The sequence below is a fragment of the Rhinoraja longicauda genome, chromosome 22, assembly GCF_053455715.1.
Source record: "Rhinoraja longicauda isolate Sanriku21f chromosome 22, sRhiLon1.1, whole genome shotgun sequence".
NCBI lineage: Eukaryota > Metazoa > Chordata > Chondrichthyes > Rajiformes > Arhynchobatidae > Rhinoraja > Rhinoraja longicauda.
Window position 1 is genome coordinate 37,121,439 of NC_135974.1, and position 26,268 is coordinate 37,147,706.

The 26,268-nt window shown below is 48.1% G+C and overlaps 1 protein-coding gene across 4 annotated transcripts in view; it reads right to left on the reverse strand.

Annotated features, from left to right (window-relative positions):
- Positions 1 to 26,268, reverse strand: part of LOC144604575 (receptor-type tyrosine-protein phosphatase T-like) — a 607,863-nt gene that overhangs the window by 371,944 nt on the left and 209,651 nt on the right. The gene's annotated exons all lie outside the window — the stretch shown is intronic.

The window sequence follows — 26,268 nt, forward strand, 5'->3', positions numbered from 1 at the left end:
CTAAAGATTGAAGGTTAATGAAAATGAGACGTGTTTGATGCTGTGTCTCTGGGGAACGTTGCCTCAAATCAAAGCAGCACATGATTGGAGTTTGGGGCTGTTTGGTATTTAACACAGGACTTTTGTTATGTTGCCGTTTGTCAGGGACAGATAACAAAGAATAGAATCATCAGTCCTTTTTGTCACTTCGTGAAAAATCAATGTTGTGTAACATTTGACACATCCATTCATTCACACGTAACTGCTCCTCGCTTTGCAAAAGGAACGCTCTTCTACAAAATATTCCACTAAAAAAAATCTCAAATGAAAAGTAACAGCCAGCGGATTGCAATGAGGGAATGTTGTTTGACTGTGCTGCTGCAGATGGAGGGTGGGGTGCTGGTGATAAGGTTCAACACGTGTGTTAATCAGAAACAGTGCGTTGTGGTGCCACTACACACTGGCTGAGCACGCACTGCTACAACATACCAGCACTCCATCAATGTGTGCCACCACTCACTGGCTGAGCACGCACTGCTACAACATACCAGCACTCCATTAATGCATGGATGCCAATGACACTGTGAACTCTGCAGGAAGGAACTGCAGATGCTGGTTTAAACCGAAGATGGACACAGAAAGCTGGAGTAACTCAGCGGGATGGGCAGCATCTGTGCAGAGAAGGAATAGATGGCGTTTCGGGTCGAGAACTGTTGTTCTTCAGACTATTGTGTGCATCAGGCAAGAGGCACAGAAGTGTGGAGACGCACACCTCCTGATTCAGGGACAGTTTCTTCCCAGCCGTTATCAGGCAACTGAACCATCCTCTCACCAACTAGAGAGCGGTCCTGGCCTCCCATCAGCCTCTTTTGGAGATCCTCAGACTATCTTTAATTGGGGCATTGATGCAGCGCTGTGGTGAGCCGTGTGGTCAGAAGGTCATAAGAACACCTGGAGGAGCAGCACTGGTCAGACGGAGGAGATGAAAGAGTGGACAATGCAGTCTACAGCAGTCTCCATTAATATTCTCCTATCAGAACTCAAAGCTGGAGATCAGGGTGATCGTTGCATTGTTGACAGTGGATTGGTGCCGACAGATTCATCATCTTTAATGTTCCCAGATCAATCGGGGCCTTTGGCCATGCCCAAGCTGTGTTGACAGCAGCTTCTGGATTCATCCCAGCACTCCAGGGAATGTCACGGTTTCTGTGACAGTGTAAAGTGAGCAAGTCAAACCATTATCACTCGTGCGGCACGGTGGCGCAGCGGTAGAGTTGCTGCCTTACAGCGCTTGCAGCACCGGAGACCCGGGTTCCATCCCGACTACGGGCGCTGTCTGTACGGAGTTTGTACATTCTCCCCGTGACCTGTGTCGGTTTCCTCCCACACTCCAAAGACGTGCAGGTTTGTAGGTCAATTGACTTGGTGTAAGTGTAAATTGTCCCGAGTGTAGTAAACAGTAGGTTAGTGTGCGGGGATCGCTGGTCGGTGCGGACTCGATGGGCCGAAGGGCCTGTTTCCGCGCTGCATCTCTAAACTAAACTCAAACTAAACTCGATTGGCCACAAATGAAGCTTCATTCCTGTCAGCTTCTGCGCTGCGTTCTCTAGAGAGGGTTTAAGACCCCCCTCAGGCACTTGAAAGGCACGCCCCCAATAGAGACATGGCTCTTTAATCATCCGTACGCTTTACATTCCACATCCTGGTGTTCTCCTGACCCCTGATCTAGCGGCGATGAGCTAAAATTCCATGTTATTTTGTGCAACGCCCTGTAATCATTCACTGGGTGTAAGAGAGGCCAGCTGCAGAGATCCGGCCTCCGCCTGGTAATTGGACCTTTCCCAGCAGGTCCAAGCACCGTGATGTAGAGGCACATTATCCACACCGACAACTCACCCCGGGACGGGCTGACCGCCAAGCACTAAAGCACTATGCACACTAAACACTGCAGATAACCATCAGACCAGGCAGCGTCTGTGGAGGGGGGGGAAACAGAGAGAGCAATTCATCGGGATCCAGACTGTCACATGCAGTCGTGACCACTGCAACGTACAGGAGACGGCCTTCAGCTGGACATTCTCACATGTGGCATCTCCATAGGCCATGAGCACCATAACACAGAATCAATAATACAATAAATTAGTGACCGTCATACTAGGTAACGATAATAGTGCAAATCCAAAGTCGGTAGTGCAACCATTGACACAGTCTGTAGAAGATCACAGTTGCTGAGATTAGTGTTGTTCAGCGTTCAAGAGCCTGATGGTTGCTGAACTCACAAAGAGTTCTCGATCAGATACACAGCTGAAACCACCACGGGACACTCACGTTTCAATTTAATTCATTGGCCTCTTTCTGAAAACAAATTAACCTGTTTCAAATGGTTTTAATGAACTTCCAGCACCTTCGTACCTAAGTATAATCAGGCCTGCAGATGTTCAAGAATCAATTTCTTCCAAAAAACTTTCTGAATGCAAATTGAGTTGTGTATTTTCCACAGGTTGATGCAACAGTTCACAACCAAACATTTACACTGATTGTCAATCCCATATTGATATATATATTCTTATCTTTAGAATGTGTGGGAAGGAACGGCAGACGCTGGTCTAAACCAAAGATAGACACAAAATGCCGGAGTAACTCAACGGGTCAGGCAGCCTCTCTGGAGAGAAGGAATGGGTGACGTTTCGGGTCAAGACCCTTCTTCAGACTGCCCTTCTCTCCAGAGATGCTGCCTGACCCGCTGAGTTACTCCAGCACTTTGTGTCTACCCTTCTTCAGATTCTTCATCTTTAGAATCATGGCTGAATCTCAAGTTATTGGATTTATTTAGGAAATATCAGGTGCTAGACTATCACATCCAGTCGTGACCACTGCAATGTACAGGAGACAGCCTTCAGGCCGAAGGCAGAGGATTCACTCTTTGAATGATGAAATCATTTTATTCAAACATATGTTGTGGAGCTTTTAGTCATAGCATCGTACAGCACAGAAACAGGCCCTTCGGCCCAACTCTTCCTTGCTGACCAAGATACCCCATCTAAGTTATTTGCCTGCGTTTGGCCCATACTGAACACACTGAACTGTTTTTCCCTCTTGCTTATTTTATTGTTTACAGTGCACTATGTTTACATATTGGGCGGCACGGTAGCGCAGCGGTAGAGTTGCTGCTTTACAGCGAATGCAGCGCCGGAGACTCAGGTTCGATCCTGACTACGGGTGCTGCACTGTATGGAGTTTGTACGTTCTCCCCGTGACCTGCGTGGGTTTTCTCCGAGATCTTCGGTTTCCTCCCACACTCCAAAGACGTACAGGTATGTAGGTTAATTGGCTGGGTAAATGTAAAAATTGTCCCTAGTGGGTGTAGGATAGTGTTAATGTACGGGGATCGCTGGGCGGCACGGACTTGGTGGGCCGAAAAGGCCTGTTTCCGGCTGTATATATATGATATGATATGATATGATATTGTGTTGTGCTGCTGCAAGTAAGAATGTCATTGTTCTATCTGGGACACATGACAATAAAACACTCTTCCCTCTTGACTATCCCTCTAAACCATACCGATCCATGTACCTGTCCAAATGTCTCTTAAATGTTGTCATAGTACCTTCCTCTGGAAACTCGTTCCATGTACCCACCACCCTCTGAATGAAAAAATTGCCCCTTAGGTTTGAATTAAATCTCCCCCCCCCCCCCCCCCCCCCCCCGCCCTCACTTTAAACCTGTGTCCCCTAGTTTTTGAGGGAAGTCTAGTTTCTCTGGGGAAATAAATGACTGTGCATTCGCCTGATCTATTCCCCCCATGATGTTATAAACCTCAGATAGACACAAAAAGCAGGAGTAACTCAGCGGGGCAGGCAGCATCTCTGGAGAGAAGGAATGGGTGACGTTTCACAGAGTGCTGGAGTAACTCAGCGGGACAGGCAGCATCTCTGGAGAGAAGGAATGGGTGACGTTTCACAGAGTGCTGGAGTAACTCAGCGGGCCAGGCAGCATCTCTGGAGAGAAGGAATGGGTGACGTTTCACAGAGTGCTGGAGTAACTCAGCGGGACAGGCAGCATCTCTGGAGAGAAGGAATGGGTGATATTTCGGGTCGAGTCCCTTCTTCGACCCGAAACGTCATCCATTCCTTCCCTCCAGAGATGCTGCCTGTCCCGTTCAGTGACTCCAGCTCTTTGTGTCTATCTGAGGTTTAAACCAACACCTGCAGTTCCTTCCTACACGTTATGAACCTCTATCGATGTTGTAATCTATTAGCATTCAGCTAACATGAAATCAGGTCAGTTTATAAATGACCAGCAAACAGAAATGGTGTTGGGTTTTGGCGAGTGTTTTTCATCATATGGTGAAAGGAAACTTCTGTGGTGATTAGCAGCAGCTGGGAGTCATCAGCTCGTCAGAGTCCATTGATTCCCCTCGATGAATCCCGTGCTGTTCGCATGAAATACTGCTCCATGTCACTGCATAAATTGTGAGTCCCACTGAATGATGTGTCCATTACAACACAATGATTGGGTCTATTCAGAACATCTGCACGAGTCCCACTTAACTCATTCTGTTTGCCAGCTAATTACTCTCTTTTTAAAGTATAAAGATCCAACATAATGAGAGTAAAATTAATAAGAATTTTACACTTAAGAGTTAAATCTCCAATTTAACTTCCATAAACAATGCATTACAATTACTGACTTCAGTTCAATTAAAACCATTTAATTTGAATTTGAAATTCATTAGGAAAGCTCTTAATTTTATTCTATCTGCTTACGCTAAATTATTAACCGAATTAAATTTTCTTAAGCACAAAATATTAACAGGGAGAGTGGATTAGTGCTATAATATCCTTAAATCAATTTATACCACGGAATCCAATATTGTGGGAATCATTTCCAAGTACGTCCAATGCAAATACCAGTCCAATTTCCTGGATATTGAACTCCAAGCCTGAGGCAGCGTGGCGGTAAGATGTGGTCAGCAGTTTCTCTTTCATTTTTAACCCTGATTTGGGCAGGTACATGGATAGACTCTGACCTTCAAATTCCTCAAAGTCAAAATCGCCAACAACTTCTCCTGGACCACCCATATTGAAGCAACAACCAAGAAAGCTCACCAAGGCCTCCACTTCCTTAGAAGGCTTCAGAAGTTCAGCATGTCCCCTACAACTCTCACCGACTTCTACAGATGCACCAGAGAAAGCATTTCACCAGGAGGCACCACAGCTTGGTTTGGGAACAGCTCCATCCAAGACCACAAGAAATTGCAGAGAATTGTGGACACAGCCCGGACCATCACACAAACCAACCTCCCTTCCATTGACTCCATCTACACCTCACGCTGCCTCGGCAAGGCCAGCAGCCCAGACCATCACACAAACCAACCTCCCTTCCATTGACTCCATCCACACCTCACGCTGCCTCGGCAAGGCCAGCAGCATAATCAAGGACCAGTCTCACCCCGGCCGTTCCCTATTCTCCCCTCTCCCATCAGGCAAAAGGTACAGAAGTGTGAAAACGCACACGTCCAGATTCAGGGACAGTTTCTTCCCAGCTGTTATCAGGCAACTGAATCATCCTACCACAACCAGAGAGCAGTGCTGAACTACTATCTACCTCATTGGTGACCCTCGGACTATCCTTGACCGGATTTTGCTGGCTTTACCTTGCACTAAACGTTATTCCCTTAGCTCTTACCTCGACGGAGATGCGAGTTTTCTCAGTGTCGTATCTCCGTCTACACTGCGGCCCAACATTGAGGAGCTGGCGGCCTCTTGCTGGGGACCGACTTCGGGAGCTCCCACCGCGGGATCCTGCGGAACTTTTACATCGTGGAGCTCGCAGTCTCTGGTGAGAGACTGACTTTGGGAGCTGCAAACCGCAAGAACTTCGACCGCCACCGACGCGGGAGCTTCGACCGCCCCGACGGATGGTTCGACTGCCCCGACCGTGGGAGAAAAATGAGGGAAGAAGCTGAGAATTTGTTGCCTTCCATCACAGTGGGGAACGTGGGGAACGTGGGGAACGTGGGGGAACATGGGGAACGTGGGGAACGTGGGGAATCCGCTGTGGGGGGATGTTCATGGTAACTTTGATGTAGTTGTGTGTCTTGTTGCTTTTTTTTACTATGGCTGTACGGTAATATGAATATTACTGCACCTTAATTGGTTCACGTGACAATAAAAGACCTCTGAAACCTTTGTAGCTGTACATTGTAAATGTCTTGATTGTAATCATATATTGTCTTTCCGCTGACTGGTTAGCACGCAGCAAAAGCTTTTCACTGTACCTCGGTACACGGGACAATAAACTAAACTGACTGAGCAGACTGAGACCCCACCCCTCCCCTCCCCTCCCCTCCCCTCCCCTCCCCTCCCCTCCCCCCTCCCCCCTCCCCTCTCCCCTCTCCCCTCTCTCCTCCCCTCCCCTCTCCCCTCCCCTCCCCTCTCCCCTCTCCTCCCCTCCCCTCCCCCTCCCCTCCCCTCCCCCTCCCCTCCCCTCCCCTCCCCTCCCCTCCCCTCCCCTCCCCTCGCCGCGCCCGAGCCGAGCATCTGTGTCCTGGGGAGGGGGGAGCCTCCTGCAGCCGATCTTGCAGGCGCTGGTGGCAATACCCTCGCTCCCTTTGCCCCCGGCCCACACCTCTCCCCCCGGCCCACTCTCTCCCCCCCCGGCCCACTCTCTCCCCCCCCGGCCCACTCCTCTCCCCCCGTCCCACACCTCTCCCCCGGCCCACTCTCTCTCCCCCCGGCCCACTCTCTCCCCCCGGCCCACTCCTCTCCCCCGGCCCACTCTCTCCCCCCCCGGCCCACTCTCTCCCCCCCCCGGCCCACTCTCTCCCCCCCGGCCCACTCCTCTCCCCCCGGCCCACTCTCTCCCCCCGGCCCACTCCTCTCCCCCTGGCCCACTCCTCTCCCCCCATCCCACACCTCCCCCCCCGGCCCACTCCTCTCCCCCCGGCCCACTCTCTCCCCCCCCGGCCCACTCTCTCCCCCCCCGGCCCACTCCTCTCCCCCCGGCCCACTCTCTCCCCCCCCGGCCCACTCCTCTCCCCCCATCCCACTCCTCTCCCCCCGGCCCACTCTCTCCCCCCGGCCCACACCTCTCCCCCCGGCCCACTCTCTCCCCCCGGCCCACACCTCTCCCCCCGGCCCACTCTCTCCCCCCGGCCCACTCTCTCCCCCCGGCCCACACCTCTCCCCCCCGGCCCACTCTCTCCCCCCCTGGCCCACTCTCTCCCCCCCGGCCCACTCTCCCCCCCCGGCCCACTCTCTCCCCCCCGGCCCACTCTCTCCCCCCCGGCCCACTCTCTCCCCCCGGCCCACTCCTCTCCCCCCGGCCCACTCACCGGGCCCTGCGTTCACCCGGGCACAAGGGGTCTCCTGGCACCGTTAGGTAATGTCTACACCAACCATAATGCCAAATCAAATCTACATGCACATGCCCCGTCTCACTCCAATCCCTGCCTGTTCACAAGATCATAAGATCATGTGATAAGAGCAGAATTAGGCCATTCGGCCCATCAAGTCTGCTCCGCCATTCAATCATGGCTGGTCTATCACTCCCTCATAATCCCTTCACCACATAATCTCTGACACCCACACTAATCAAGAATCTATCTATCTCTGCCTTAAATATATCCACTGACTTGTGGCCTCCACAGCTTTCTGTGGCAAAGAATTCCACAGATTCACCGCCCTCTGGAAACTCTTTGGAAATCTCTTCCTTAAAGGAGCGAGTAAACAGAGGCTTTGAACATCTTAGGGCAGAATTAGATAGGTGCTTGTTGGAGGAGAGTTGAAGGCTACCCTTTGATGGAGTTTACAATCCAATCAGCCGTGAGCTCATTAAATAGCAAAGCAGCCTTGATGTGTTGCTGACCTCCACCCATGTACCTGTGTGTCACAGCTCCTCGTTAAAGACCTACACTGAAAACTACACTTATCAATCCTTAGACTTGCCACCTGCTTTTGATAAATTGTGCAAAGCACTTATCTACTGCATAGCAAAGAAAACATGAAGGATGTTCATTCAGCTTGGAGGATCAACAATCTCTGACCTGTTGTTATTCTTTTCTGAAGAAATCCATTGCTTTGTTTTTTATTCCCCTGTTATTTATTGTTGATATATATATACAGTATGATATAACTATCTGTTGGTGAGGTTGCTACATAACATGGCCAAATATAGGGTTGGCAAGGTGGTGCAGCGGGTAGAGCTGCTGCCCACAGCGCCAGAGACCCGGGTTCCATCCTGACTACGGGTACTGCCTGTACGGAGTTTGTACCTGCTCCCTGTGACCACGTGGGTTTCCTCCAGGGGTTCCAGTTTCCTTCCGCTTTTCAAAGACAGGCAGGTTTGTAGGTTAATTGGCTTGGGTGATCGATGATCAATGGTCACCATGGACTCGAGGGCCCAAATGGCCTGTTACCATGCTGTATCTCTTAACTAACGTTACTTTTGGGCGGCACGGTGGCGCAGCGGTAGAGTTGCTGCCTTACAGCGAATGCAGCGCCGGACACCCGGTTCCGATCCCGACCACGGGCGCTGCCTGTGTGGAGTTTGTACGTTCTCCCCGTGACCTGCGTGGGTTTTCTCTGAGATCTCCGGTTTCCTCCCACACTCCAAAGACCTACAGATTTGTAGGTTAATTGACTTGGTATCAATGTAAATTGCCCCCAGTGGTGTAGGATAGTGTTGATCCACGACAGTGGCGATCGCTGGGCGGCGTGGACCCAGTAGGCCGAAAGGCCTGTTTCCGCGCTGTATCTCTAAAACTAAAAAAACTAAAACTAAACTATAGAAATCTACGGTGACCCCCTTGGAATTCATCCAAAACATGCAGATCCTCTCATTTCATTGAACATTTTCCTTTGTCTCCAGCTTTACATTTCCAATTCCCTTTTGTTTTGATGTGCTCAGCTTATTTCTGCAGGAATTCACTTCTGCTACCAGAAATCCACTTTACTTTTTATCTGATGCCAATTTAATTTGAATGGTGCTGAATTGACAATATAAAAGATTCATATTCTGCTACATTCTGACATTTCAAAAAATAAGGGTGATTTCCATTTCTGAGACTCCAATAGCAAACTGAAGAAAATAAAGCTAGTTCCCTTCCTGGTTTGGATTTTGCCAGCATCCCAAAGGATAAAAACAATTCTAATATTTGTTAATTGCATCGTTTATGCCTCCATTTGTACTTTTCCCTGTGATTTTTGTTTGACTGCTGGATCTTAAATCTAACCGGGCCTGTAAAACTGCAATAAGAGTTTCATTGTGTAGGAAGGAACTGCAGATGCTGGTTTACACCGAAGATAGACACAGAATGCTGGTGTAACTCAGCGGGTCAGGCAGCAACTCTGGAGAACATGGATAGCCAATGGAATGTTGGCCTTCATAACGAGAGGAGTTGAGTATAGGAGCAAAGAGGTCCTTCTACAGTTGTACAGGGCCCTAGTGAGACCACACCTGGAGTACTGTGTGCAGTTTTGGTCTCCAAATTTGAGGAAGGATATTCTTGCTATTGAGGGCGTGCAGCGTAGGTTTACTAGGTTAATTCCCAGAATGGCGGGACTGTCATATGTTGAAAGACTGGAGCGACTAGGCTTGTATACACTGGAATTTAGAAGGATGAGAGGGGATCTTATCGAAACATATAAGATTATTAACGGGTTGGACATGTTAGAGGCAGGAAACATGTTCCCAATGTTGGGGGAATCCAGAACCAAGGGCCACAGTTTAAGAATAGGGGTAGGCCATTTAGAACGGAGATGAGGAAAAACTTTTTCAGTCAGAGAGTTGTAAATCTGTGGAATTCACTGCCTCAGAAGGCAGTGGAGGCCAATTCTCTGAATGCATTCAAGAGAGATCTAGATAGAGCTCTTAAGGATAGTGGAGTCAGGGGGTATGGGGAGAAGGCAGGAACGGGGTACTGATTGAGAATGATCAGCCATGATCGCATTGAATGGCGGTGCTGGCTCGAAGGGCCGAATGGCCTTCTCCTGCACCTATTGTCTATTGTCTATTGTGACGTTTCACAGAGTGCTGGAGTAACTCAGCGGGTCAGGCAGCATCTGTGGAGAACATGGATAGGTGACGTTTCACAGAGTGCTGGAGTAACTCAGTGGGTCAGGCAGCATCTGTGGAGAACATGGATAGGTGACGTTTCACAGAGTGCTGGAGTAACTCAGTGGGTCAGGCAGCATCTGTGGAGAAAAGGAACAGCTGATGTTTTTGGTCGAGTACGAATTTCATTGTTTAGTTGCCAGTACACATGACAAATAGGCAGTCTTGACAAAATCGTATATGGTGACACAAGAAGGGGGGGGGAGAAAGCTGGAAAAGAGGTGGGGGGGGGGGGGTGGGAGCAAAGCCTGGCAAGTGATAGGTGGATACAGGTGAGGGGCAGTGGGCGGATGGGTGGAGTAAGTGACAAAGGCTAGAGATGAACACGAGACAAAAGGGGGTCAGATAAGTAGAGGGCGGCACGGTAGCGCAGCGGTAGAGTTGCTGCTTTACAGCGAATGCAGCGCTGGAGACTCAGGTTCGATCCTGACTACGGGTGCTGCACTGTAAGGAGTTTGTACGTTCTCCCCGTGACCTGCGTGGGTTTTCTCCGAGATCTTCGGTTTCCTCCCACACTCCAAAGACGTACAGGTATGTAGGTTAATTGGCTGGGTAAATGTAAAAAAAAATAATAATAAATTGTCCCTAGTGGGTGTAGGATAGTGTTAATGTACGGGGATCGCTGGGCGGCACGGACTTGGAGGGCCGAAAAGGCCTGTTTCCGGCTGTATATATATGATATATGATATGATAGGAGAGGAAGAGTGGTGTAAAGCCTGAGGGAGGGCTGTGGGTGGAAGGGGGCAGAGGTGGAGAGGTAAGAGGCAACTGTGGGTCTCAGATGGGAGAGCAGTGTATGGAGGAGGGGACGGTGATGGGGGGGGGGGGGGGGAATGGTGGGAGAGATGTGTGTGGTGGTGTCAGGGGGCCGGGGAAAGGGGGGTGGGCAGAGGGGGATGTTATTTGCAATTGGAGAACCCGCTGTTCAGTAAACCTTATGTTGACTTATCATCCGCTTACTGAATTTTGGGGAAAAGTCCCTGTTGATGATAAGATTCCATGTGTAATGTAGAGGGTTACAGACACTTACTATTGCACTTCCATTCATTATTTCCAATCTTTCTCCATAAATTGAGATGACTGATATTTTGAATGATCATTTTGTGACTGGTGCCTGTAGTTGACCCCACACAAGTACCAAGGCAGCTGAGGCACAGGGCGATCGATACCTACACTGGGACAGCTGTGCTGAGACCAGAGGGTGTAATTAGTGGAATATGAAGGCCAGCATCATGTTTGTGCTCTTATCTCTCATTCTTATCTCTCTCAGGACGAGGCAAATATTGATTTAGGATGAGCCACTGGACAAAGAAAGATCAACGATCCTACAGAAACTCTCCCACCTAGTACACGTGACACCAATAATCAATCCGTCAAGCGTCTCGCAGTCAGTGCAGCACAACAACACCTTGTAAGGATTCTGACGTTCAGAGTATTTTTCAGAAGTTTCACACACACGGGACTGTAATGCAAGTTGTGATTCACCAAATCGATAAATAAATTATGGATGGATTAAATAATGAGTTTGCAGTTGGCTAAGAAACGCAATAATAAATGACAAAATAAACTTTCTTTAGAGATACAGCTTGGAAACCATGGAAAACATTTCACAGAGTGCTGGAGTAACTTAGCGGGTCAGGCAGCATCTGTGGAGAACATGGATAGGTGACGTTTCACAGAGTGCTGGAGTAACTCAGCGGGTCAGGCAGCATGTCTGGAGAACATGAAATTATGATGTTTTGTGTCAGGACCTGAAGAAAGGTCTTGACCTGAAACATCACCTATCCATGTTCTCCAAAAATGCTGCCTGACCCACTGAGTTACTCCAGCACTTTGTGTCCTTTTGTGCATCAACCACCATCTGCAGTTCCTAGTTTATGCATGATAACTGCAAGTGGACTAAACGAGATGGACTATGATATGGATGAAAGTGATGCAGGATAATACATTGTCAAACTGGAAGCATTGCAAATTCAAAATGAAAAGATCTCTTTAGGCAACGTTTATCGTTTACCATTTGTGTCGAATGACTTTGCTTTGCTCTGATTATTCTTTACACTCAATTATACTGCACTGTTCCTTATGAATGTCACAAGTCCAATCCCCTTAATGCTTGGAGCCTAAACTGTGAGCAAGAGCCTCGGACCCTCGAGGAAATCAGCGGCTCTTAAATCTCACCGCAGCTCAAAAAGTAACATTTGAAATAGCAAAGAAATAGGGATTATTAAATCAGTGATTGGACGAATTCTGCGAAAAGTTTTGTCATTTGCTGTGTTTATCATTAACACATTTAACAATATTACATTCCAATTAGAACTGTTAAAAGATTTCAAAATAATCATGACTTAATTGTATTTTAATTGCACAGTTCAACACCAGCAGAATAGTGATAGTGGCGAACAGGGCAAAGAGAAAACCATCTTTTTTTGTGAAAGGAAATCAAAAAACTCTAGGGGAGGAGGGTCCTGGTTCTGGATGATCAGCCATGATCACATTGAATGGCGATGCTGGCTCGAAGGACCGAATGGCCTCCTCTTGCACCTATTTTTCTATGTTTCTATGTTTGTAAAGCGGAGAGTTGGGGAGAGGGAAGGAAGGGGAGATCTGGTAGAAGAGAAGAACTAAGGGGGAGGTTGGAGGGAATGAGAAAGGGGTGGAGGAGAGGAGTATCATGAAGATAAAGGGATTGGGAGGTGTCACTTTAAGCCCCACTCTCTCGCTCTCTCCCCTTGTAGTTCGTGCACCAGCTCCCCTCTTTCTCCCTCCTGTTCTCCTCTCTACATTAGTCCTTCTCCTCTCTTCCCTCTACCATCTCCCACTCTCCTTGACCCCCCCCATTCTCTCCACTCATTCCACCTGCTTCCTGCTCACAATGCCCCCAATAGTTCCCCAACCTCCTGTCTCTCCCGTCCCTGTCGTCTCACAAGTTCACAAATTACAGGAGTAGAATTAGGCCATTCGGCCCATCGAGTCCACTCCGCCATTCAATCATGGCTGATCTCTGCCTCCTAATCCCATTCTCCTGCCTTCTCCCCATAAAGACATGGCTGTAGGAAGAGGCATCACATGCATCTGCAAACCAACCCCGCCATGCTCCATTTAACACCAGAATAGAAAACTCTTGTCTCTGACCCAGTTTCACTGAGGCTCACACCCTGTAAATGTACGTCGTTTATTCACAGCCTCATCCACGTATAAAATCTTATCGATTGCACAGACGTTTAAGGAATAGAATATGGATTACTGCCATCATAAACTATCACTCAAATATAAAATACTTCCTTGTGCCTCTTAAGGGACGAAAGAGAATCAATGTCACCAGCTCCTCGTGCACGATGAAGGCAGGAGACCTCCCGAGCACCAAGAAATTATATTTCCATTTGCGAATGTCAAGCTCAATATGAGTCCTACACACAAGACCACAAACTGTTCAAGCTGAATTATACAGAACATCACAAGACCAGGGATCATTTGCAATCAGTGGACTACAGACATCTTACTTCGTTTCCCATCCTCTGCAGTTCTAGAAGGGATATAGAGTTTTCAATCGGCCTTTCGTGTTAACTGAAACTTTCCCAAAATTTTGGTAAGAGTTTGATCAATGAAAATATTCCGAAAGTCCACTTTACAAAGTTCTGCGAGGAGCAACGTGGATTTGTAACGGGCATTTCACGGGGCAACCAGGAAGCCCAATGTATTATGTTGTAGGAAGGAATTGCAGATGCTGGTTTAAACCGAAGATTGACACAAAATGCTGGAGTCACTCAGCGGGGCAGGCAGCATCTCTGGAGAGAAGGAATGGGAGATGTTTCAGGTCAAGACCCTTCTTCAGACTGACTTCTTAAGACTTCTTAAGACTTCTTAAGACCCATTCCTTCTCTCTTGAGATGCTGCCTGACCCGCTGAGTTACTCCAGCGTTTTGTGTCTATCTTCAGCCCACTGTCTCAGCTCGGCCATCTCACGGGCACCTTGTCTGAGCTGCCCCTTACGGAGCACCCAGAGGAAACCCACACAGTCACAGGGAGAACGTGCAGACTCCACACTGACAGCACCTAGAGTCAGGATGGAACCTGTGTCTCTGGCGCTGTGAGGCAGTAGCACCACCGTGCCACCCGACTGAGCAGTAAACCTGAAATCTGTACCTCCCTCCAGATGAGTTGGGCACAGAGGGAACAAGCACTCACTACCCAAAGCATCATTTATCCAATTCCTGCTCAACCTGCTGAGTTCCTCCAGCAGACAGACACAAATTGCTGCAGTAACTCAGCGGGACAGGCAGCATCTATGGAGAGAATAAATGGGTGACGTTTCGGGTTGAGACTCTTCTTCAGACTAGCCCGACCTGCAACGTCACCCATTCCTTCTCTCCAGAGATGCTGCCTGTCCCGCTGAATTACTCCAGCTTTTTGTGTCTATCTTCAGTGTAAACCAACATAGAAACATAGAAACATAGAAAATAGGTGCAGGAGTAGGCCATTCGGCCCTTCGAGCCTGCACCGCCATTCAATATGATCATGGCTGATCATCCAGCTCAGTAACCTGTACCTGCCTTCTCTCCATACCCCCTGATCCCTTTAGCCACAAGGGCCACATCTAACTCCCTCTTAAATATAGCCAATGAACTGGCCTCAACTACCTTCTGTGGCAGAGAATTCCACAGACTCACCACTCTCTGTGTGAAGAAATGTTTTCTCATCTCGGTCCTAAAAGACTTCCCCCTTATCCTTAAGCTGTGACCCCTGGTTCTGGACCTCCCCAACATCGGGAACAATCTTCCCGCATCTAGCCTCTCCAACCCCTTAAGAATTTTATATGTTTCAATAAGATCTCCCCTCAGTCTTCTAAATTCCAGCGAGTACAAGCCCAGTCTATCCAGTCTTTCTTCATATGAAAGTCCTGCCATCCCAGGGATCAATCTGGTGAACATCTGCGGTTCCTTCCTACACAAGTTCCTCCGGCAGTTTGTTTGTCTGCACAGTTTTGTTAATTTAAAGTCCAAGTGATTTACTTGGAAAGATACAAGGAATAGTGAGCATGTTCTGATGGACATGCGGCCGTTCTGATGAGGTTGTGGGAGTACCTCTCGAGGAGGCTTGATCCAACTCTGTTTAATCTTCCTGCCTCATTAGTGATCAGATTCACGAGACAATACACCTGAGATCAAACAGCATGTAGTCAATGAGTTGGTAAGTGTAGTAAATGATGTAGTAAGTGAAATATCACACACACACACTCACATCTGCACAGACTGAGTGAACAACTTTGCAAAGAAAAACAAACTAACAAATCTAGACTTTATCATGATCTGCCTTTGTAAAATCAATGAAGGAAAATGCTAAAGTTTTTAAAGTGAAGATGGAATAAAAAAAGCAAATTTGCTCTGCGGCAGAAGGGAGAAATATTTTAAATTCATTGCAAAATGTGTGACTGAAACAAGTGCCATGGTTTGCGGTCAGGTTTATTATTCCGAGCTGTGAAAATACAAAGCGTTTCGTGCAGCAGCGGGCAGTAATCCACATGAAAGAAATATCGTTCGGGAATGAAGTTTGCCAGAGGGATTCAGGATTGATGGAGACACAGGAAAGAAATGGAGCAAATAGCAAATGCTTGAATAAACGTGCAGGGTAGATTAATGCACAGAGACCTTTGGTCACGAACGCACATCAAACGCCCTACTTGATATGATTGCTGAAGAAGTCTGAAGAAGGGTCTAGTCCCGAAACGTCACCCGTTCCTACTCTCCTGAGATGCTGCCTGACCCGCTGAGTTACTCCAGTTGTTTGTGATACCTCTGATATGATTGCTGAGGTTGGGCACTGTCTCAGTTCAGTATAGTTTATTGACACGTGTACCGAGGTACAATGAAAAGCTTTTGTTGCGTGCTAACCAGTCAGCGGAGAGACAATACATGGTTACAATCGAAGACAGACACCAAATGCTGGAGTAACTCAGCGGGACAGGCAGCATCTCTGGAGAGAAGGAATGGGTGACGTTTCGGGCCGAGACCCTTCTTCAGACCATCAGTCGACCCTTCACATGATTACAATTGAGCCATTTACAGTGTGACCGTATTACTTCTGATTATTCTTTGCAGGAGATTGACAGTTCCAAAGATTAAAATGTTAAATGGATTAAATGAATGCTAGAATGTTACCATATCTTAGTTTGGTTTAGTTTGGAGAGATAGCACGGAGACTGGCCCACTAGAGATAGCACGGAGACTGGCCCACTAGAGATAGCACGGAGACTGGCCCACTAGAGATAGCACGGAGACTGGCCCACTAGAGATAGCACGGAGACTGGCCCACTAGAGATATCACGGAGACTGGCCCACTAGAGATAGCACGGAGACTGGCCCACTAGAGATAGCACGGAGACTGGCCCACTAGAGATAGCACGGAGACTGGCCCACTAGAGATAGCACGGAGACTGGCCCACCAAGCCCACGCCGACCAGTGGTCAGCCACTCACACTAGTTCTGTGTTCTCCCACTTTCTCATCCACTCCCTGCACACTAGGGGCAATTTACAGAGGGGCCGATTAACCTACAAACCCGCACGTCTTTGGGATGTTGGAGGAACCCGGAGCACCCGGAGGAAACCCATGTGGTCACTGGGAAAGCGTGCAAACTCCACACATACAGCACCGGAGGTCAGGATCAAACCCGGGTCTCTGGCGCTGAGAGGCAGCAGCAATGTCTGCTGTACCACTATTTACAAATGAGGCTGAACAAACAATAGACCTCAATGAGAAACAATGGAATATATTTTAAACCTGCAGAAACCTGAAATCTTGATAAAGGTCACGGTGGCGCAGCGGTAGAGTTGCTGCCTTATAGCGAATGCAGCGCCAGAGACCTGGGTTCCATCCCGACTACAGGCGCTGTCTGTTCAGAGTTTGTACGTTCTCCCCATGACCTGGTGGGTTTTCTCTGGGTGCTCCGGTTTCCTCCCACACTCCAAAGATGAACAGGCTTGTAGGTTAATTGGCTTGATATAATTGTAAATAGTCCCTAGTGTGTGTAGGATAGTGCTAGTGTGCGGGGATCGCTGGTCGGCGTGGACCCGGTGGGCCGAAGGGCCTGATTCCGCGCTGTATCTCTAAACTAAACTAAAAGCATGAACAGTGATTGATCCGAGTGTGATTGAACATCGAAGGTGGAGGAAGCGACCCAGTGGGAACTCTGGGAAATAATTTCACAGCTGCTCACTTTGACTTGTATTTAATGGGAAGGGAGAACAAATGATAGAAACCCTCCAGTCTTTTCACAGCATGGACTAATTCAGGGTCACAGTCTAAAAAATATGAAGCTGAGTTAAACGGTTTTGATAGGAGAGCTACAAAATGTTGATCAATTGGACTCAGCAGGGGGAGGATTCGGGGCAAGCAGTGTTACTGACCAAGCAGTGTTACTGACCAAGTAGTGTTACTGACCAAGCAGTGTTACTGACCAAGCAGTGTTACTGACCAAGCACTGTTACTGACCAAGCAGTGTTACTGACCAAGCACTGTTACTGACCAAGCAGTGTTACTGACCAAGCAGTGTTACTGACCAAGCAGTGTTACTGACCAAGCAGTGTTACTGACCAAGCAGTGTTACTGACCAAGCAGTGTTACTGACCAAGCAGTGCTCTGCCAATGCTCAACCAGCTCATTATACACTCAGCTTGTTTTAAACTCTTTAGTTTTAGTTTGGAGATACAGCATGGAAACAAGCCCTTTGGCCCAACGGGTCCACGCCGACCATCGATCAATCACCCGTTCACACTAGGTCTATGTTAGCCCACTTTCTCATCCACTCCGACATTCTAGAGGCACTCAGACCCTCCTGTAACAACCCATTTACCTTCATGATCACCTGCTTCATCTACAGCTTGGCGATCACCGATGTTTGTACAAGCACAACTTGAACACTATTAACTACCCAATCTCTCACTAATTACTTCAGCCCACAGAGTCCACGCCGACCATCGATCAATCACCCATTCACACTAGGTCTATGTTAGCCCACTTTCTCATCTTGACACACCAGGGGATATTTACAGAGGCCAATGAACCTACAAACCCGCAAGCCTTTGAGTGTTGGAGGAAGCCAGAGCACCCAAAGGAAACCCATGTGGTCACAGCGAGAAGGTGCAAACTCCACACGGACAGCACCTGAGGGTAGGATCGAGCTCAGATGCCTGGAGCTGTGAGCCAGCTGCTCGTCCAACTGCTCCACCTCTTTAGTCATCATCTTGGTCAGTGTTGCCAATTCTTGGTAGAGTTTCAGGTCACGTTTACTTTGCTTCTGCCCATCTCTCTAAGTTGGATGAAGATTGGAATCTTCACCAAGAATGGGACACCATGCAAGAGCAGTTTGATGGTCAGCATGGACTGGGTGGACCGAAGGGCCTGATTCCATGCTGTGCCTTGCAAACAGACCATGCGCTGCCTCACGGTACAGTATTGGAACATCACGGTGCAGGAAGTTGCAAACCAGGGCAGATTATGATCGCATTGTCAGAAAGCCAAGATAGAAGAAAGCGTTAAGTTTGTGTTATGTCCAGTCAGAAATCAATACTCTTCGTTGCAAGAGCAACTTATTGCAGATATTGGAAATCTGAAACAAAAATGGAAGGGCTGGTACATCACAGCAGGTCAGGTAAAAGGTGAGCAATGATACTGACCTGAGAGGTTAACCCTGCTCTCTCTCTCAACAGGCTCTCCTTTGCAGGCAGCTTGGCAATCATTAGCAAAGCAGCAGAAGAGATTCTTTTCACAGTTCATCTGTGTTTGTCCCAATTGTGAACTACTTGGATTTACAATGTATTTTTGACATGTTTTTGCTTTTTCTCCCCCTGACTTGCATAATGAACAGAAATGTTTCTACACATTTCTACAAATATTTCCGACACATAGAAATATTTCCGGAGTAACTCGGTGGGACAGGCAGCTTCTCTGGAGAGAAGGAACGGGCAACTTTTTGGGTCGAGACCTTTCTTCGGACTTCTTGAGTCTGAAGAAGGGTCTCGACCCGAAGAGTCTGAGGAAAGGTCTCGACCTGAAACGTCACCCATTCCTTCTCTCCAGAGATGCTGCCTGTCCCACTGAGTCACTCCTCCAGTCCCTCCTCACTGTGATGGAAGGCCAGAATGTATTTTTCTCTTCCCTGCCGTCTTGTCCCGCGGTCAGGTTGTTGGAGTTGCCACGTCGGGGCGGTCGGGGCTCCCGATATTGAAGCCCCCGCTGGGCGGTGAAAGGTCCACGGCCTATTTCAGGCCGCGCCGGATGGTGAAAGGTCCGTGGCGGGCCGACCCAAGCCCCGCGATTCGGGGCGGGCGAACACGCTGCCGCTGCCGCTGCCGGAGCTCCCGATGTCGGCCCCCATCCAGGGGCCTGCGGGCTTCCGACGTCCACGCGGCCCGCACCTGGAGCCTCCGGAGATGAGTCGCAGCCGTTCCCGCAACATTCGCAGGCAGCCAGCGCCGCAGGTGGTGAGTCCGGACCGCGGGCTCTGTGAACCAGAGACCCAGGTGGTCCCAGGTGCATGGCCGGTGGTAGGCCGCAACGGGAACGGAGACACGATACAGAACAAAGGTCGCGTCTCCGTTCTGGAGAGAGAATGTTACAGTTACAGTTCCCGTTCCCTCCCACCCCCCCCCCCAAAACATAACATACAACACTACATCATATTAACACTACAATTGAGACAAAAACAACAAAAAACACAAAAGACAGACGGACTGCAGGCAAGCCGCAGCTGCGACGGCAGCGCTGGCTCCTCCTCGTTGGTGATTAACAGGGAACTGTCTCAGACTCATCTCTGTCGAGTTCTCCTTGAAACGTTCTCTCAATTAGTGCACTCACAACAATCCACCTTCGTTAGTAATGAGACGCTAACACGATTCTCTGCTGTAGGAAGATATGAAGCTTGCACACCCCCAGTGTGATGAAACCCAGACATATCTTGTTACGCAAATAACACATCTCCAGGTACACGAGAACAAAGAGCTGGAAACTGCCGCTGGCAAGTGGCAAGGGACCGCAGGTATCAAAACCATGTGGAACCCATCGCAAAAAATAATATCAAGCAGCACTTGTGTCATTCCAGCCACACACCATCTTTGCATGGAGATGTCAAAGGAGCCGGGAAAAGATTTCAACCATTGTGTAGGAAAGAACTGCAGAAGCTGGTTTAAATCGAAGGTAGACACAAAATGCTGGAGCAACTCAGCGGGACAGGCAGCATCTCTGGAGAGAAGGAATGGGTGATGTTTCGGGTCGAGAGTCTGAGGACAGGGAATGTCACCCATTCCTTCTCTCCACAGATGCTGCCTGTCCCGCTGAGTTACTCCAGCATTTTGTGTCTGCCCAAGAATTCAACCATCTTTGCTTCATCTTTATTGTTACCACCATGGCGATGGAAGAAGTATGTTCTGTGTAGCTCAGTGATTCCATTTACACCTGACTGGAGGTGGTGGTAACGGGATTGATGTGTGGAGATATCTTGGGGTCCAGTTCCACAGCTCCATTCAAGAGGCAGCACAGGTGGACGGATGGGCAAGGCAGATATGTGGCACGCTGGCCTTCCTCAGACCGAGCATTGCGTTTAAAAGTCAGCAGGTCATGACAGCATTTTGTGTCTGCCTTCAATGAATCAGTCTGAAGAAGGGTCTCGGCCTGAAACGTCACCCATTCCTTCTCTCATGTCTACATCAGGAGGTCATGATGCAATAGACAATAGACAATAGACAATAGGTGCAGGAGTAGGCCATTCAGCCCTTCGAGCCAGCACCGCCATTCAATGCGATCATGGCTGATCACTATCAATCAGTACCCCGTTCCTGCCTTCTCCCCATACCCCCTCACTCCGCTATCCTTAAGAGCTCTATCCAGCTCTCTCTTGAAAGCATCCAACGAACTGGCCTCCACTGCCTTCTGAGGCAGAGAATTCCACACCTTCACCACCCTCTGACTGAAAAAGTTCTTCCTCATCTCCGTTCTAAATGGCCTACCCCTTATTCTCAAACTGTGGCCCCTTGTTCTGGACTCCCCCAACATTGGGAACATGTTATCTGCCTCTAATGTGTCCAATCCCCTAATTATCTTATATGTTTCAATAAGATCCCCCCTCATCCTTCTAAATTCCAGTGTATACAAGCCCAATCGCTCCAGCCTTTCAACATACGACAGTCCCGCCATTCCGGGAATTAATCTAGTGAACCTACGCTGCACGCCCTCCATAGCAAGAATATCCTTCCTCAAATTTGGAGACCAAAACTGCACACAGTACTCCAGGTGCGGTCTCACCAGGGCCCGGTACAACTGTAGAAGGACCTCTTTGCTCCTATACTCAACTCCTCTTGTTACGAAGGCCAACATTCCATTGGCTTTCTTCACTGCCTGCTGAACCTGCATGCTTCCTTTCATTGACTGATGCACTAGGACACCCAGATCTCGTTGAACTCCCCCTCCTCCTAACTTGACACCATTCAGATAATAATCTGCCTTTCTATTCTTACTTCCAAAGTGAATAACCTCACACTTATCTACATTAAACTGCATCTGCCATGTATCCGCCCACTCACACAACCTGTCCAGGTCACCCTGCAGCCTTATTGCATCTTCCTCACAATTCACACTACCCCCCAACTTAGTATCATCTGCAAATTTGCTAATGGTACTTTTAATCCCTTCGTCTAAGTCATTAATGTATATCGTAAATAGCTGGGGTCCCAGCACCGAACCTTGCGGTACCCCACTGGTCACTGCCTGCCATTCCGAAAGGGACCCATTTATCCCCACTCTTTGCTTTCTGTCTGTTAACCAATTTTCTATCCATGTCAGTACCCTACCCCCAATACCATGTGCCCTAATTTTGCCCACTAATCTCCTATGTGGGACCTTGCAGATTCAGCAAACTTTGATCAGGACGTATTTGGAGTATTGTGTGCAGTTCTGGTCACCCTGTTGCAGGAAGGATGTGGAGGCTTTGGAGAGGGTGCAGAGGAGGTTTACCGTGAGGAGACCTAGATTGGAGAGTATACACTACAAGGGGATGCTGGACAAACAAATGGTTTTATCTAATGGGGCATTAGAGGTTGAGGGGAGATCTGACAGAAGTATAGATCAGTTTCAGTTTAGTTTAATGTCACGTGTACCGAGGTACAGTGAAAAGCTTTTTGTTGCGTGCTAACCAGTCAGCAGAAAGACAATACATGATTACAATCAATCCATTTACAGTGTATAGATGCATGATAAGGGAATTTATTCACAAAATGCTGGAGTAACTCAGCAGGTCAGGCAGCATCTCAGGAGAGAAGGAATGGGTGACGTTTCGGGTCGAGACCCTTCTTCAGACTGACTCATTCCTTCTCTCCTGAGATGCTGCCTGACCTGCTGAGTTACTCCAGCATGTTGTGAATAAATACCTTCGATTTGTACCAGCATCTGCAGTCATTTTCTTACATGAAAAGGGTATAACGTTTAGTGCCAGGTAAAACCAGCACAGTCCGGTCAAGGATAGTCCGATGGTCACCAATGAGGGGTAAACAGTCAGAACCTTTTACCCAAGATGGAAATAATTTTAGAGATTTAATTTATACACACTGTAAACTTCATTAAATTTACAACAATACACAGAGTGCTGGAGGAACTCAGCGGGTCAGGCAGCATCTGTGGAGGGAATGGGCAGGTGACATTTTGGGTCGGGACCCTTCAAGCCGAAGGAGGAAGAGGGAGGAAGGGATGTGACGGTCGGACAAAGTCAGGCAAGTGATAGGTGGATAAACGTATGCGGTGTGATTGGAAGATGGGTGGATGAAGTGACAAATTTACATTTATCTTTCATTTGAGAAACGAATGATGCAGCAGGAGGGAAACACACATCTCAGCTGATAAAACTAATGCCGGCTGCAAACTGGGAAATAAGTCTACATCACCCACAGAGATGGTAGTTGATGAGTTGCAGTTAGCTTAGGGAAATTTGACAGGCATTAGAAAATGGATATGCCAGCTCACATGAAATACAGAAATATTCATTATGCTCAAAATACTTAAAATGTAATATTTGCTTCAAAGAAATATTCATTGAAATGATACATTGGATCAGTACACGTGCACACAAATGGTACATTGGATCAGTACACGCGCACACAAATGGTACATTGGATCAGTACACGCGCACGCAAATGATACATTGGATCACTACAGGCGCACGCAAATATTTCCCAAAAGGAGTGGAGCAGTCGAAGAGAGGAGGAGAACTTCTTCAGTCTGAAGAAGGGTCTCGACCCGAAACGTCGCCCATTCCTTCTCTCCTGAGATGCTGCCTGACCTGCTGAGTTACTCCAGCATTTTGTGAATAAATACTTTCCCAAAAGGAGTGTTGGTTCACCCCATAACTAGCTTGGCAACCTGTACCTCTGACATTTATTTCTAAGATAAGTATTCCTGACTCTACGTGAGCGGTCGAGGGGAGTTTTAGCTTTTGGTTTCAGAGATACAGCACGGAAACAGGCCCTTCAGCCCTCCGAGTCCACACCGACCAGCGATCCCCACACACTTACACTATCTTACGCACACTAGGGACAATTTACATTTACACCAAGCAAATTAATCTACAAACCTGCACGTCTTTGGAGTGTGGGAGGAAAATGAAGATCTCAGAGAAAGCCCACGCGGTCACGGGGAGAACGTACAAACTATGTACAGACAGCGCCCGTAGTCGGGATCGAACCCGGGTTTCCAGTGCCGCAAGTGCTGTAAGGCAGCAACTCTACCGCTGTGCTACCGTGCCGCCCTGATACACAAAATAACTCATTCAAGGGTGTCCCTACAAAAGCCCTGAAATGCATCTTTCCAGATGAAAGAGAAAGGCATCTATAACCTCAGACAATCATTCAGACCAAACGCTGTGTTGATTTTCCAAGTTCGGAACAGGCTGCTGCAGTCAGTATTATCCATGCCTGCCGACATCTCCTCACTTTCAGGAGTGTCCTTTGAGCTGCAAGACCTTCAATTTACAAAACACTTCAGCATTTTGATCCAAAAGTTATTTCCCTGATACATGTTCTAAAATATATACTGTGTACTGACACGCTGAACTGTAGATGGGATTTATTATTGTTGTAGAGAATTGAACACTCCAGCTTTATTCTACATTTGTAAAGATTTAGGAAAAGTATTAGTATCTATGAACAGCTCTGAAAAAAACAGACACTGCCACCACTAGATTTAGTTTAGTTTAGAGACACAGCGTGGAAACAGGCCCTTCTGCCCACCGAGTCTGTACCGACCAGTATACATACCTTAGTTCAATCCGACACACTAGGGACAATTTACAGAAGCCAATTAACCTACAAACCTGCACGTCTTTGTAGCGTGAGGGGAAGCCTGAGCACCCGGAGAAAACCCACGCGGTCACAGGGAGAACGTACAAACTCCACACGGACAGCACCTGTAGTCAAGATGGAACCCAGGTCTCTGGCGCTGTGAGGCAGCAACTCTACTGCTGCACTACCATGCCGCTCTAAATCTCTGCCTGAATACTAAGAGCTTACACATCGCATGAGGCCGAGAAGGGACATGAAGATCAAATGATTTGCAATACAGGTTGCAGAGAGCAAGGGTCACACCTTCACCCAATCCATCCTCCTGCACTCGACCTTGACATGAATAAATCACTCAAACTCTCCCTGCACATCTACACTATATACATACACAATGAAAACCATGGGTAGTCTTTTTGCTGAATGAATAGCACACAACAGAAGCACTTTTCACTGCACCTCGGTACACGTGACATCCTCACATCCTCACATCCTCCATATCTCCTTGCAAACCTTTGAGAAATAAACCCGATCTCTGGGGTGTGACTCGAAGCAAACAGACAACTGTTCTGCCTTCACCACACGTCGGCAGTGACGAATTGAAGCCATCTACGTGATGTATCTGAATTTGCAAAACCAATCCAAATGCACTGCAAACCAAGACCACTGCGTTCTAAGCAAAATAAAGACCAAAGCTTATCTTTAACCTGCGAGGCAGATTTGTGTGTCCACTTCTGTACGTGGCCCCTGCAACAGTCTGTTCGAACTTCTACGCCCGCACCTCCAGACTCAGGAACAGCTTCATCCCCAGGGCCATAGCTGCTATGAACCGGTCCTGCTGAGCTGGATGGTCACATCGTACAGTGAACCGGCACAGATCTACTTGCACTTTATTCTGTTTTAAAACTGTTACAATTTGTTTAATTGGGTTGTTTAAATTAATACTGACTAGCTAATTAAATTATTGCATCGTATGGGAGGCGCATTCCCAATCTCGTTTTACCCCTGTACAATGACAATAAAGATATATTGTATTGTATTGTATTGTATTGCTGCCAATTGGCCATGGCACCACCCATCAAAACTAGGATTCATGAACAAAGGTTCACCAATAGCCCACGGGCCCCAAGATCAGGACTCATCCTCCATAGTTTTAGTTTAGTTTAGTTTAATTTAGTTTAGAGATACAGATTGGAAACAGGCCCTTCCGTGCCGCCCAGCGATCCCCGCACACTAACACTATCCTACACCCACTAGGGACAATTTTACACTTACACCAAGCCAATTAATCTCCATACCTGCGCATCTTTGGAGTGTGGGAGGAAACCAAAGATATTGGTGAAAACCCACGCGGTCACGGGGAGAACGTGCAAACTTCGTACAGACTGCGCCCGTAGTCGGGATCGAACCCGTGTCCCCGTCTCTGTAAGCGCCCTAAGGCGGCAACTCTACCGCTGCGCCACCGTGCCGCACATCCATCTTATCCTATTATCCTAATATTCATATAACTCACTTGCAAGTTACAAACTTTATTAGCAAGTCTGCAGATGTTTCAACCAACCTCCCGATCTGCTGGCAGAACTTGAAACTTGCCAACCGCAGGTTCATCGCTTTAAATTCTCTCCTACTATTAAGTGAGATTTACTGAGCAGATTTTCAAATAAGTAGGTGAGATTCTTGTACCTAAATGCCAGGCAGTGTTTTGACATTCAGTGGCAGTGATAGCAGACACACTGGCTGGGGCTGCAACACCTCGACTGCCATCGGTTATTGAGTCACAGAGTCATAGAGTGATACAGTGTGGAAACAGGCCCTTCGGCCCAACTTGCCCACACTGCCCAACATGTCCCAGCTACACCA